General features: G+C 37.3%; 1 long non-coding RNA gene across 1 annotated transcript in view; it reads right to left on the reverse strand.

Annotated features, from left to right (window-relative positions):
* Nucleotides 1–12500, reverse strand: part of LOC106884317 (uncharacterized) — an 80591-nt gene that overhangs the window by 20015 nt on the left and 48076 nt on the right. The window contains exons 4-5 of the long non-coding RNA XR_001411229.3: nt 7407–7484; nt 6453–6532 (exon numbers count right to left, since the gene is read on the reverse strand). This is a non-coding gene — a long non-coding RNA (uncharacterized LOC106884317). The remainder of the gene's footprint in view (nt 1–6452; nt 6533–7406; nt 7485–12500) is intronic.

Here is a 12500-nt window from a genome sequence, read left to right on the forward strand (position 1 = left end):
AAGTGGTGATGATGATGATGATGATGATGATGATGATGATGATTCTGGTGGCGATGGTGGCGGTGGTGAAGACAGCGATGCCGACGATAATCATGTTTTCCTTGAAGTTGATAATGTCAGCGACAATTACAATAATAACGCTGCTGTTGCTGCTGCTGCTGCTGCTGCTGTTGCTGCTGTTGTTGGTACTGCTGTTCCCATTGCTGACAATAATTACGATGATGATAATGATGATGATGATGATGACGATGACGACGACAACGACGACGGCGGTGATGTTACTAATAACGGCCTATTAATGACGTAATGACGATGCTGGATGTATATGAGCGTGTGAAGCTTGAGTTTGCGCATGTGTTTATTTGCCTTGGAGATTTTTGCATCCAAAGGGGTTTTTTTTTAAATCCAATATTTACCCCTTTTTATTTATATCTTTCTATGCTTTGAATTCAACCGTTAAAAACAAATTATTTCCAGGTCTCTCGAAGTTTCTAAACTCATATTAGGCTAGCGTAATATATTTCACATCTATCTATCTATCTATCTATCTATCTATCTATCTATCTATCTATCTATCTATCTGTCTGTCTATCGATCGATCGATCGATCTGTCCCTCTGTCTGTCTTCTGCCTTTCTGTCTCCCTACCTGTGTTTTTTTTTATGGCTCAGTTTTCTATTACTCGTAATATTTACACACAAGCTTATGTGTATGTATATATATATATATATATATATATATATATATATATATATATATATATACATATATATATATATATATATATATATATATATATATAGAGAGAGAGAGAGAGAGAGAGAGAGAGAGGCAGTGTACGTCAATGCTAATTAAACAAATGGAACACATAATAGGCTCTTAAATAGACCGGATAACAAAAATGTAATGTGTAATATTAACCACAATTTACCTCGGAGGACATCTAGATGTTTCGGAGACTAATTACTTTGTCATCCACTATTCAGGTGACGATATTTAATCGCTTAACCATGTAACACACACACACACACACACACACACACACACACACGCAGATATATATATATATATATATATGACATTACGCGTGGTTGATTTATATATCGGTCAGGAACGTCTTGCGTCGAGGGAATGAAACACTGTTGCGTAATATATCATCGGGAAATAAAATCTGTCTTAAAGCGGTAGTAAAACATACACTCCCTGTACTGAACTCAAATAATTATCTATGTACCATCTATTGGCTTTGTCTCTTCAAGACGACGAAATGCGATTCAAGATAGTGGCTAGATTGAAAGCGTAGACGCCCTTTCGTTGATCAGAAATACTCTGCAGTTAGGTGTATACATGCATACATACAAGCATACGTACATACACACACATATTAATATTCATATATATATATATATATATATATATATATATATATATATGAATATATATATATATATTCATATACATACACATATATATATATATATATATATATATATATATATGTATATATATATATATATATATATATATATATATATATATATATATATATATATATATATATATATATATATATATATATATATATATATATATAGACGCAGGAGTGGCGAACATAAAAATTTCGGCTTTTACGATGCTTTATTCAGCTGGAAAACAATACTACTGTATTGCAATAATATTTATAATTTATATATATCTGTTCCTTTCTGTTGTAACGTAGCAGTACGGCAAATGTGACCGATAGCATAAGTACTGGGCTTACAAAGAATAAGTCCTGGGATCGATTCTTTCGACTAAAGGCGGTGCTGCAACATGGCCGCCGCAGTCAACTGGCTGAAGCAAGTGAAAGAACGAAATAATAAAAAAATAAAACATGATGTGTTTATAGTGATCAAATGTCTGTACCGCACGTTACGTCACTGCCTCTATCTAATCGACATTACCTCTACAGGCGCAGAGGAACTTCGAATGGATCGTTTTTTTGCTCAAGAACGCAACGCAGCTTCCAGTTCGGAAACTGAAACTACGATCTGTCGAGTGCAATATCTTAACCAATAGACCACGCTGTTGGCACTCCGTCGCTTACGACGTCGAGGGTTCCAGTCGATCAGATCAAAGGAACAGCCTGCTCGTGAAATTAACGTGCAAGTGGCTGAGCATTCCACAGACACGTGTACCCTTAGCGTAGTTCTCGGGGATATTCAGCGTGACACAGTGTGTGACAAGGCTGACCCTTTGAATTACAGGCACAACAGAAACAAGGAGTAAGAGTGAGAGAAAGTTGTGGTGAAAGAGTACAGCAGGGTTCGCCACCATCCCCTGCCGGAGCCTCGTGGAGCTTTAGGTGTTTTTGCTCAATAAACTCTCACAACACCCGGTCTGGGAATCGAAACCGCGATCCTATGACCGCGAGTCCGCTGCCCTAACCACTGGGCCATTGCGCCTCCACTAATAGACCACGCAACCTCGGAAGATAATGAAACTGTTCGTTAAACGACATTTACATTTTATTGTATGTTCTGTAGTTACATCCTTCGCGCTTAGCTGTCAAAGCTAAGACCATACTGCAGTACCGGTTATAAATACACTAATTCGTGCAGTGAAGTTTACATAAACACAACAGCGCACCTTTAGTATTCTTTCTCATTAAGCCTCACAGCGCATGATGCAATCAATCTATTATTACACTTATGTAAATAAACGTAATGTTGCTGCGAAGATTATTTCCGGTTTGAAATGCATGTGTACAAGAGCAGGTGAATAGTAAGTTGACTATCACGATTTCCAGTTTTCTTAAGCCCTCCTAGGACTCAATATACTCTTAATAGAAGTTTAGTTGCGAATGTTTTATAAACGTTTTGTCATGTACAGAAAATGGCGTCATTCTAACGAAACGTGATCGATGCTAATAACTCTATCGCACCACGCAGTATATGACGTAACTTAGATATCATGTGTGTGTGTAAACAAGAGTTGTTTTCACAGCAAGACGAAGCATGTTTACATACACATAATAGATTACGTCTGAATAGATGTAATTCAGAGCAGTTCATGAAAACCAATTGTAATAAGACGGGTAACATGGTCCCAGATTGCTACATATCCAGGCATTAAAAAATGAAACGAAAAAACTTGATATTGATCGGAGCCCAAGCCGATTGAAACTTGCTGCAATACTAGAATATCTGATTCTGAATTTTGATTTTTTAGTGGTTATATTTATCCCACTTAAATCTGGATGTTCTTTGAGTACAAACTATACAGCGGTAGATGCAACTCTCATCTTGACTTTTGGTGCAAAATTCAACCTTGTTTATATCGGTAGCGGGGAGATAAATCCCCACCATCTCCAGCACCGAGGCAATCAGATCTCGTGATTTCGACCTTCCTTGGTATTGTCAATAATGGACGCTCGTTTAAGTGGGGATAAATGTTACCTCACGGTATTAATACAACCTTTGTCACTAACATGTTTGATTTTTAGGTGCAACATTACTACCCAACACTTAGGTACTTTCAATTGAGCCTTCTCTAGGGCAAAAAGTTTCTGTGCTTAGCCCACGAGAAGTCTGCTTTGGTTATTTGTTTTCACCACCAGTCTTAAAGTATCCCATAAAACGATGGTGTCTGAGCATATTCGCTGGATATGCTAAAAATAGTAGCTGGATCTTGCTAAATTCACATCCAACTGTTGTATGTAAATAAAAAGAAAAAAAAAACATTAGATTATATGGTTCGAAACCCCTGCACAGACGATAATGATAGAATGCCTTCATTTATAGGCCTGTTCGATTACAGCAGTCCTCAAGTTAAGAAAACAACAAAATTAGCCTCCTGAAAATATGTATAATATTTGCAAATAATTCCTCACATTACCCCTTGGATTTTTAACAATTATATTTTTTTAAATATGCACACATACATATCTGCTTTCGACATTTATGTTTTGAACACTGTTGATTCTTTTCTAATTAATAATAATCTTCGTTTGATTCTTATGTATGATGTTATGTTATATAGATTTTGTATCTCCTTTTTTTTTAATCGGCTTCGTCTGGAGGAAGATGTTGTGCCCATAGCCGTCGCAGGTCCTCCGAGATCGTTACGTAATCTTCTCTCTATACCTCTATACGTATACGGTTACATATATATCTGGTCTGTTGTTTCTCCCATTTATCGTCGTATAAACAAATATTTGTGTTTGGGTTGTTATTATCTCTTTGGCATTTCCGCTATATTTTTCGGCTAATATTTTGGCATTGATATCGTTTGGTAACAATCCAGCTTCGTGAATTAATAAATTTATGACGTCCTGCTGTGACATCCGGTGATATATCTGGCTCCTCCTTCATCAATCTTCGTAACTTTTGATTTCGTTATCTGAAATAACCTTTTGCCAGACTGCACCTACATAATCCATGCTTGAATTTACGTATCTAATAGAAAAAGCTTGACTAACCAAGTATGTTTTGTCCATTCTCTAATGTATTTTCAATACACAGGAAATATTTAGTTTAATCTCAAGGGGACTTACTCTAAACGTGCTTCAGACGTAAAATTCTCTTTGAATTTGAAACTTAAGGACAAGGGATTATCAAATATTATATTTTTCTTGAGTAGCCAAGTTTTCCATTAATGGGGAATAGGTTAAACAAGCATTTAATAGCATAAACAAATGCTGGCAGATACGATACTCAAATATCATAACATTTAACTTAATATGGCAAATAGCATAAACTAGCATGTAACGTAATAAATTCTCACACTAATTCTCTCTATCCATCATTTTATTTCCGTCAATTACATTTTATATGTTCCTTTGCATACTATGTGAAGCGAACTGAAATATGATTCTAAATTGATCGCAAAAAGCTTCACAAAATCATTAATAAATGCGGAAAAAACAATTACACAAAATGCCACCCTACCTAAAGTAGAAGCATAGTCTAGACATTTTGCCATTCCTTTTCGGCATCTAAATTTTTTTAATTTTTATTTTAACATCATTCATACCAAATCTATCCTTTATGCAAAGTACGAGATACCACACCGTCATCTATAGTAATACTGATTTCAAATTTTGACACAAATCCGCCGGAAGTTTCGGAGGAGAGAGTAAGCCGATTAGATCGACCCTAGTTTCAACTGGTAATTATTTTATCGTTCTCCGTGAGGACAAAATGCAAATTTTAACTCCGAATTTAACAGTCTCTAAGGCATTTTGTCCGGCGTGGTGACGATTTTGCCAGCTCGCCGCCTTATCTTTTATAGTGATATATTAACAAGAACACTTTGAACAGTTTCGTTGCTTATCACTGAAAGAGCAGTGGTAAGCAACGAGTAACGTAGTATTCTGCTAGTCAAGAATGCTGCATTTACATCTTCAGCCAATCCGCCCCCGCCGTTATCATGTCATTTCTTTCATATAGATTTCTCTCATGTGGTGCTATTGAGCGCACCCACAGGCCTAATTTATGACATAGATGTAGTTCGTATGTCTGCAGACTGTACGGTATGGTAGCGGTAGCGCCGACGGATGCAAACGAGAGTATATCCACTGAAAGTTGTTAGAAAGGATCACAAAAGTACAGCATCCAAAATTACTGCAGATCTTAATGGCAACCTCGAGAACTCAGTTTCCACAAAACTGTTCACCAGAAGCTGCACAAGTCCGGATTTCACGGGAGGGCTGCAATATATATATATTTATATATATCTATACGAGGCGGGTACTGAAAATTTCCTGGCTTTCGTAAAAGAAAATACAGGAATGTCAGTGAATTATGATTTTATTCAACATATTCCCCTCTCATAGTCTCACACCTATTACAGCGGCCTGTCAGTTTTTCTAAGTCCTCTAAAAGAACCCGGAATCTTGGGCCTCCAGCTAGGCCTTTCGCGATAACCTTAAAGGTAAGTATTTTTCAGCACCCCCTCGTAATTTTGTTTGTTTCTTACTGGAAATGTACGTATGCTAGTGGAGTACAGAAAAGGTAAAGAGATGCAGAGGAGAAGAAAGGAAACGTTTGCGAAATTCCAGTGTTATCGTCTTATTTTACACCTGCGACGGCAGTTACTGATTTCCAACAATACAACACTTACTTCCACTTCTGCAACCAATTCTTCATCTGATTCCTCAGTTGCAGATTCAGAAGCTATTTCTCCTACTGAACTATTAGCAATTCAGTAACCAAGAAACTGTGAATGTGATTTATGAACATACTTTGACAGAGCTAGGACTATGGAACACGGAACGTAGTGCTATACAGTAGACTTCTAGATTCTCAATGGACCACAGAATTACTAAAACCACGATTGGAACGTTTTTTGAATACTTGCTATGCGTGTATGGCGAAGGAGAAAAAGCGTAGACGTGGAATTCAGCTAACTCATTATTCAAATGTAAAATGAGGAATAGCAAGTTTATAAAACGTGAATAGTTGCAACACTTACCATGGAATCGTTGGATATCTATAGCAGAAGAAAGAATATTTTTTTCGTTGCGTCAAAATTCAATGATTGGGAACGCAGTACTGTTGTTTGTGAAGCACAAAAAAATGGAGAAGAACATTGCTAATGTCAGTTGGAATATACGGTGCGTCGTTGATAAATTAGCATAATAAATAGAAAAATGGTAAAAAAGAAAAAAAGTGAGAAGGGCGTAGCTGTATGGTAAGAAGTTTGCTTCCCAACCACAAAATTCCGGGCTCAGTTGTATTGCATGGCACCTAGGGCAAGTGGAGTCGACCCTCTGAGAGAGTTTGGTAAACAGAAACTGAAAGGTGACCCTCGTATATATATATATATGTGTGTGTGTGTGTGTGTGTGTGTGTGTGTGTGTGTGTGTGTGTGTATATATATATATATATATATATATATATATGTATATATATATGTATATATATATATATGTATATATATATGTACGACGGGCGTCCAAACAATTCTCATCTGCCAAATTCATTTACATCACAAAGTATCAGTTGACCCGGAACTAAAGAAAAAGACACTTGTTCAAGGTGCAGCGTGTAGGACTGAACCCGGAACCGCAATGTTGCAAAGCGAGTTTCTTAACCATACAGCCATGGCTACATTATTCCACTTTTCTTGTACTTGGGGTGAATGGGGTTTAAGTCGTCAAGTTAGTAAGGAAGAAAACGCCTACCCCACATTTCATTTTCCTGAGGGTTTACACAAATACAAAACTCCTAATTTGCAAATTAGTGAAGGACTTACGGCCTTCACTGGTTCTTTTGTGTTTAATTCCCTTTTGTGACAACTGTAGTTTTTTTTACTATAACGTATGTCTCTACTTGATTGTTTAAAAATTATTTTTTCCTTTTTGTTTGTAAATTTGCCAAAAAAAAAAAAAACATGAAAAATAAAATAAAAGCTATTTTTGTTTACAAAATTTTCGAAAACATTTTCAAGACACTTGGGGGACGTCATGGCTGCTACTTCCTTTTTCGATATTACCTCTCAACGCTATGTCAAACGAGAAAGAAGACATCGTTAAAAATTTATAAATAAACAAACATTTTTAAAATTAAATAAATGCTTTGAAAAACACACATTTGTTTTCTTATTTTTGTATATCTGTCCTTAAAGACAATCTGTCAATGTCTGTAAAGTCGTGGTGGTGCATTATTACAGTTGCACAACTTATACAGAAGATAATATACACTTTCGTTAACTTCTTTAATGGTGTCATTCCTGTAGCTTTCTGCTCGCTTCTCAACAACGTTATTGTCAATAACAACTGACTATAATGTTGTTCATTATAATGTTATATAATGTATAATCATATATATATAATTAATAATCGCGTGTCCTCATGTCATGCTGAGTAGAAAGTCTGGTGAGGTCAATTTTATCTTTCATCCTCGTAGTGTTGATGAAATGTCGTATGAGTAGAAATCTGCGGTTGATTTAAGTCACAATTCTGTCATAAATTTTAGGCCTTTTTGCTTAAGTGAGAAACAATAATTATTATCATCAGAAGTGGCGCAGGAGTGGCTGTGTGGTAAGTAGCTTGCCTACCAACCACATGGTTCCGGGTTCAGTCTCACTGCGTGGCACCTTGGGCAAGTGTCTTCTACTATAGCCTCGGGCCGACCAAAGCCTTGTGAGTGGATTTATTATTATTATTATTATTATTATTATTATTATTATTATTATTATTATTATTATTATTATTATTATTATCATCATTATTATTGTTGTTATTGTTAGGGCGGCGAGCTGGCAGAATCATCAGCGCATCGGTAAAAGTGCTGAGTTCAAATTCCGTTCTGAGTTCAAATTCCGTCGAATTCTACTATGCTTTTCATCCATTCGGGGTCAATAAAATAAGTACCAGTTGAGCACTGGGGACGAAGTTTACCGACTTATCTCCTTCCTCGAAATCCCTGGCCTTGTGCCAAAATTTGAAACCATTATTATTATTATTATTATTATTATTATTATTATTATTATTATTATTGAGTGAGAGAGCAATGCATGCCATCAGAGTGACACTAGTTTTACAAAGATAGGAGGCTAAATATACTCCTTATTACTACCCGTTTGATAAGGGTACACCAGGCACATGCATCACAACCATATGCGCATGATATAGTAATCTCATATCAACATAAACAGCGCATGACCGTGCTGGTGGGGCCCAGTTATAATTTTCTTCAGATCGAGTAACCCATCCCACTCAAAAAGTCCCTGAATAAGGGTTGTTTAAGGATGATGAACGAAACACACATGTTTCCAGGGGTAAATTATTCAAAACCCAAAGAATTCCTCTCAACACATGGCTATGATTCTCCGCCACTACTCCTGCTCGTGATCAGAGATGCACATATCATAAACCAGTAAGGGACATGGACAACTGGTTATGGTCAAACACTAGACAAGCAAATCTATGGTATTGAGCAGAATATTTTATGTAGCCCATCTTTTCCACCAAGACAAAACATGTACATGATAAACATCCAATCAGCTAAGATTAGAAGCCATGAGAACCAGTGCCTGGTATTGCATCAACGTAGTTATTACCTCCACCTTAGCGAAGGCGGTTGTATTGTTTTCAGTCGTGTTTGTTCGTCCGTGGACAAGAGATCTCAAGAACCGTTGGATGGATTCGGATGAAACTTTCAGGGGTGTTTGGCCTCGTGACTGGCACGAAGTGATTAGATTTTTGGGATCGATCCAGTAACTGGATTATTTTTCCGTTTTTGTTTTTACTTAATTTTTGAGAGCGGTCGGATTCATTTTTAGTATTCTCGTTCGTGAGAGCAGTCGAGTTTATTTCAGATATTCTCATTTTAATAATCATATCCGGCTAATCGTTGAGACAACGTTGGTGTTGCCTTGGCGGAGGTTTGCACTCTCTGAATGCTCTTATTATTATTATTACTATTATCATTATTATTATTATTATTATTATTATTATTATTATTATTATTATTATTATTATTATTGCTATTGGTTTTGTTGTTGTTGTTGGTGGTGGTGTTGGTGTTGCTGTTGTTGTTTGTTGCTGACCTGTTCAGACATGTTTCTCATTTCGTCCCTCGAGGTTGGATCCTAAACAACTCTAAACTGGCATGAAAGGATAATTTTGCTTGGATTATTTTCATACAGGAAGTTATTGCAGTATTGGAAGTCTGCCTATACAGCTTGCAGATGGATAGAAATGGGCTCTTATTAGAGAAATTATATTTTTCGCTTAACTTGTTTACAGACATGTATAAAATGACAACAACCCACAACATCCTCTAAAATCTACAATATTGAATCTGAATGCGTCTCTAAGGGTTTTAAACACAGATGAAAAAAAAAAAGATACAATGCTTTTATAAAATCCATGTAAATTCGATAGGAAGATTTCTCTTCTGAACGGTTCTGGCAATACTTTTGGCACAGAGAATAGAAAGAACGATAATAACAACGTACACGCATACAGAATCACTCACACACACAGGAACACACATGCACACACACATGCACACACACATACATAGACACATAACACACAAATTTACACACAAATTCACACACACATACATAAATTCACATACACACAAAAAAATTCACACATGCTCATACACACACATATTCCTCCACGCACACACACGCACACAGATTCGCACACCACACAGATTCACACACCACACAGATTCACACACCACACACACACATCCAAATTCACACACACACACAAATTCACACACACACACGCACTCTCATACGTACACAAACACGCAAATTCACACACACACACACAAATTCATGCACACGCACACACAATCCCCGCCCTCCCACACACACATAATCATACAGACACACCACACACATAATCACACAAATCCACACACCCTCACATAATCACACACACACACAACACACACATAATCACACAAATACACACACAAACAGACACACGAGCTTTGTCAAGTGAAAGTAACGATGGAAGTTTGAATATAGGACCAACTTCGTCTTTCGCCATAATAGCTTGGACGTGGAACATTAAGACGAACAGAAAACTGCATGGTAGCATCAATTTTCGGCCTTTTCTTGTTTCAGTCATTGGACTGCGGTCATGCTGGAGCACCGCCTTGAAAAGTTTTAGTGGAACGAATCGACACTTAGAAAAATTTTTTTTTCTACCGGTTTCTTATATGGAACCACTTAGAAACGGCGAAGTAAACAAACCAGCAACGGTTGTCAAGCAGTTATGGGAAGCAAATACACACACGCATATAAATACACACATGCACACACACAAACAGATACAGACACACACAGACACACATGCACGCATACGCACACAAACATATTATGTAATAACAGTTTGACTCGGTTCCATGTGACTTAAAGTCTCATTGGCACATTGAATGAACCTAGCTTCTCAGGCATTTGGGGATCTTGTGAGTGTGTATGTGTGTGTGTGTACATATATATGGTGTTGGTGTAGGCGTGTGGCTTTGTGGTTAGGGCGTTCGGCTCACGATCGTAAAGTCGTGAGTTCAATTCCCAGTGACGCGTTGTTTCCTTCACGTTGCTCCAGTCCACTCAGCTGGCAAAAATTAGTAGTACCTGTAATTCAAATGGGCCAGCCTTGTCACACTCTGTGTCACGCTGAATATCCCCGAGAACTACGTTAAGGGTACACGTGTCTGTGGAGTGCTCAGCCACTTGCACGTTAATCACACGAGCAAGCTGTTCCGTTGATCGGATCAGCTGGGACCCTCGTCGTCGTAACCAACGGAGTGCTCCTTACATATATATGTGTGTTCGTGTGTGTGCATGTATGTGTGTGCATGTACACTTAACTATATATATAAGAATATGTATATATGTATACACACACATACACATGCATATACATGACGGGCTCCTTTCCATTTCCGGCTATTATATACTCTTAGAAGGATTTAAACGGCCAGGGACCATAGCTGAAGACCTTTGCCCAACGTACCACGTACTACGTACTGAAAGCTGAACCATTTATTCTCGAAGCAAACTTCTAACCGCAGGACCTCACTTGCGCTTATATCCGCATCCGTACCATTAATATCTAAAAGAAATAGACGAAGAAAACAAAATTCCAAGCTACCATTGTACTCTAATCTTCCAGAAAGTTCTAAGGGAAACTGCATGTAACCAACCGGACGTTGCCCAAACCACTGAATCTGTTCCTCTGTTCTCTAAAATCTACTAAACATGATGGCAGCCATCATTGTTTCGAGGAGTGAGGACTCTTACCCAGCCAGAGAGCAGATGCGATAAGGTAAGTGGTGTGTTGAAAACACGATGACGGACTAAATTAGTGCATCATAATCTGATCATAGACTAATCCTGTAATATCAGGGATAAAGATTATCGTAAGCGACATCGTTATTTTATTGCGTAACGAACACTGCTGTATTAATCAAAGCTGATTATCATGATGATGATGATGATGGTGGTGGTGGTGGTGGTGGCGGTGGTGGTGATGATGATGATGGTGTTGGTGGTGGTGGTGGTGGTGGTGGTGACGACGACGACGACGACGATGATGATGATGATGATGATGATGACGATAATGATGATGATGATGGTGATGGCGGCGGCGATGCAAATGACGTAATTGTCGATTATGATGAAAATGTTATTAGTATTAGTTTTGCAAATTGCTGGCTATTTTTGCTCATATTTGCGGTGATGATGATGTCGATCACGGAAGCCATATTTTTTTTGACGAAAAACGCTACGTAAGCTGTACTGTTTTAAAACTGCATATATATGCACATATCTATGCAAAAGAGTGCAAAAACATACATACTTGTGCAGGTAATGCTATGCCTACATGTCTTCTAATTTCTTTAAACAGCCATTGATACTAACACAAACATTCGTACATACATACGCTTATGTACAAATACAGCTGTGAATACATAAATTTACAGACATATATATATATATATACATACATATATATATATGTTATGTATGTATATATGTATATAT

This window comes from Octopus bimaculoides, chromosome 14 (assembly GCF_046866305.1).
Source record: "Octopus bimaculoides isolate indiv1 chromosome 14, ASM4686630v1, whole genome shotgun sequence".
NCBI lineage: Eukaryota > Metazoa > Mollusca > Cephalopoda > Octopoda > Octopodidae > Octopus > Octopus bimaculoides.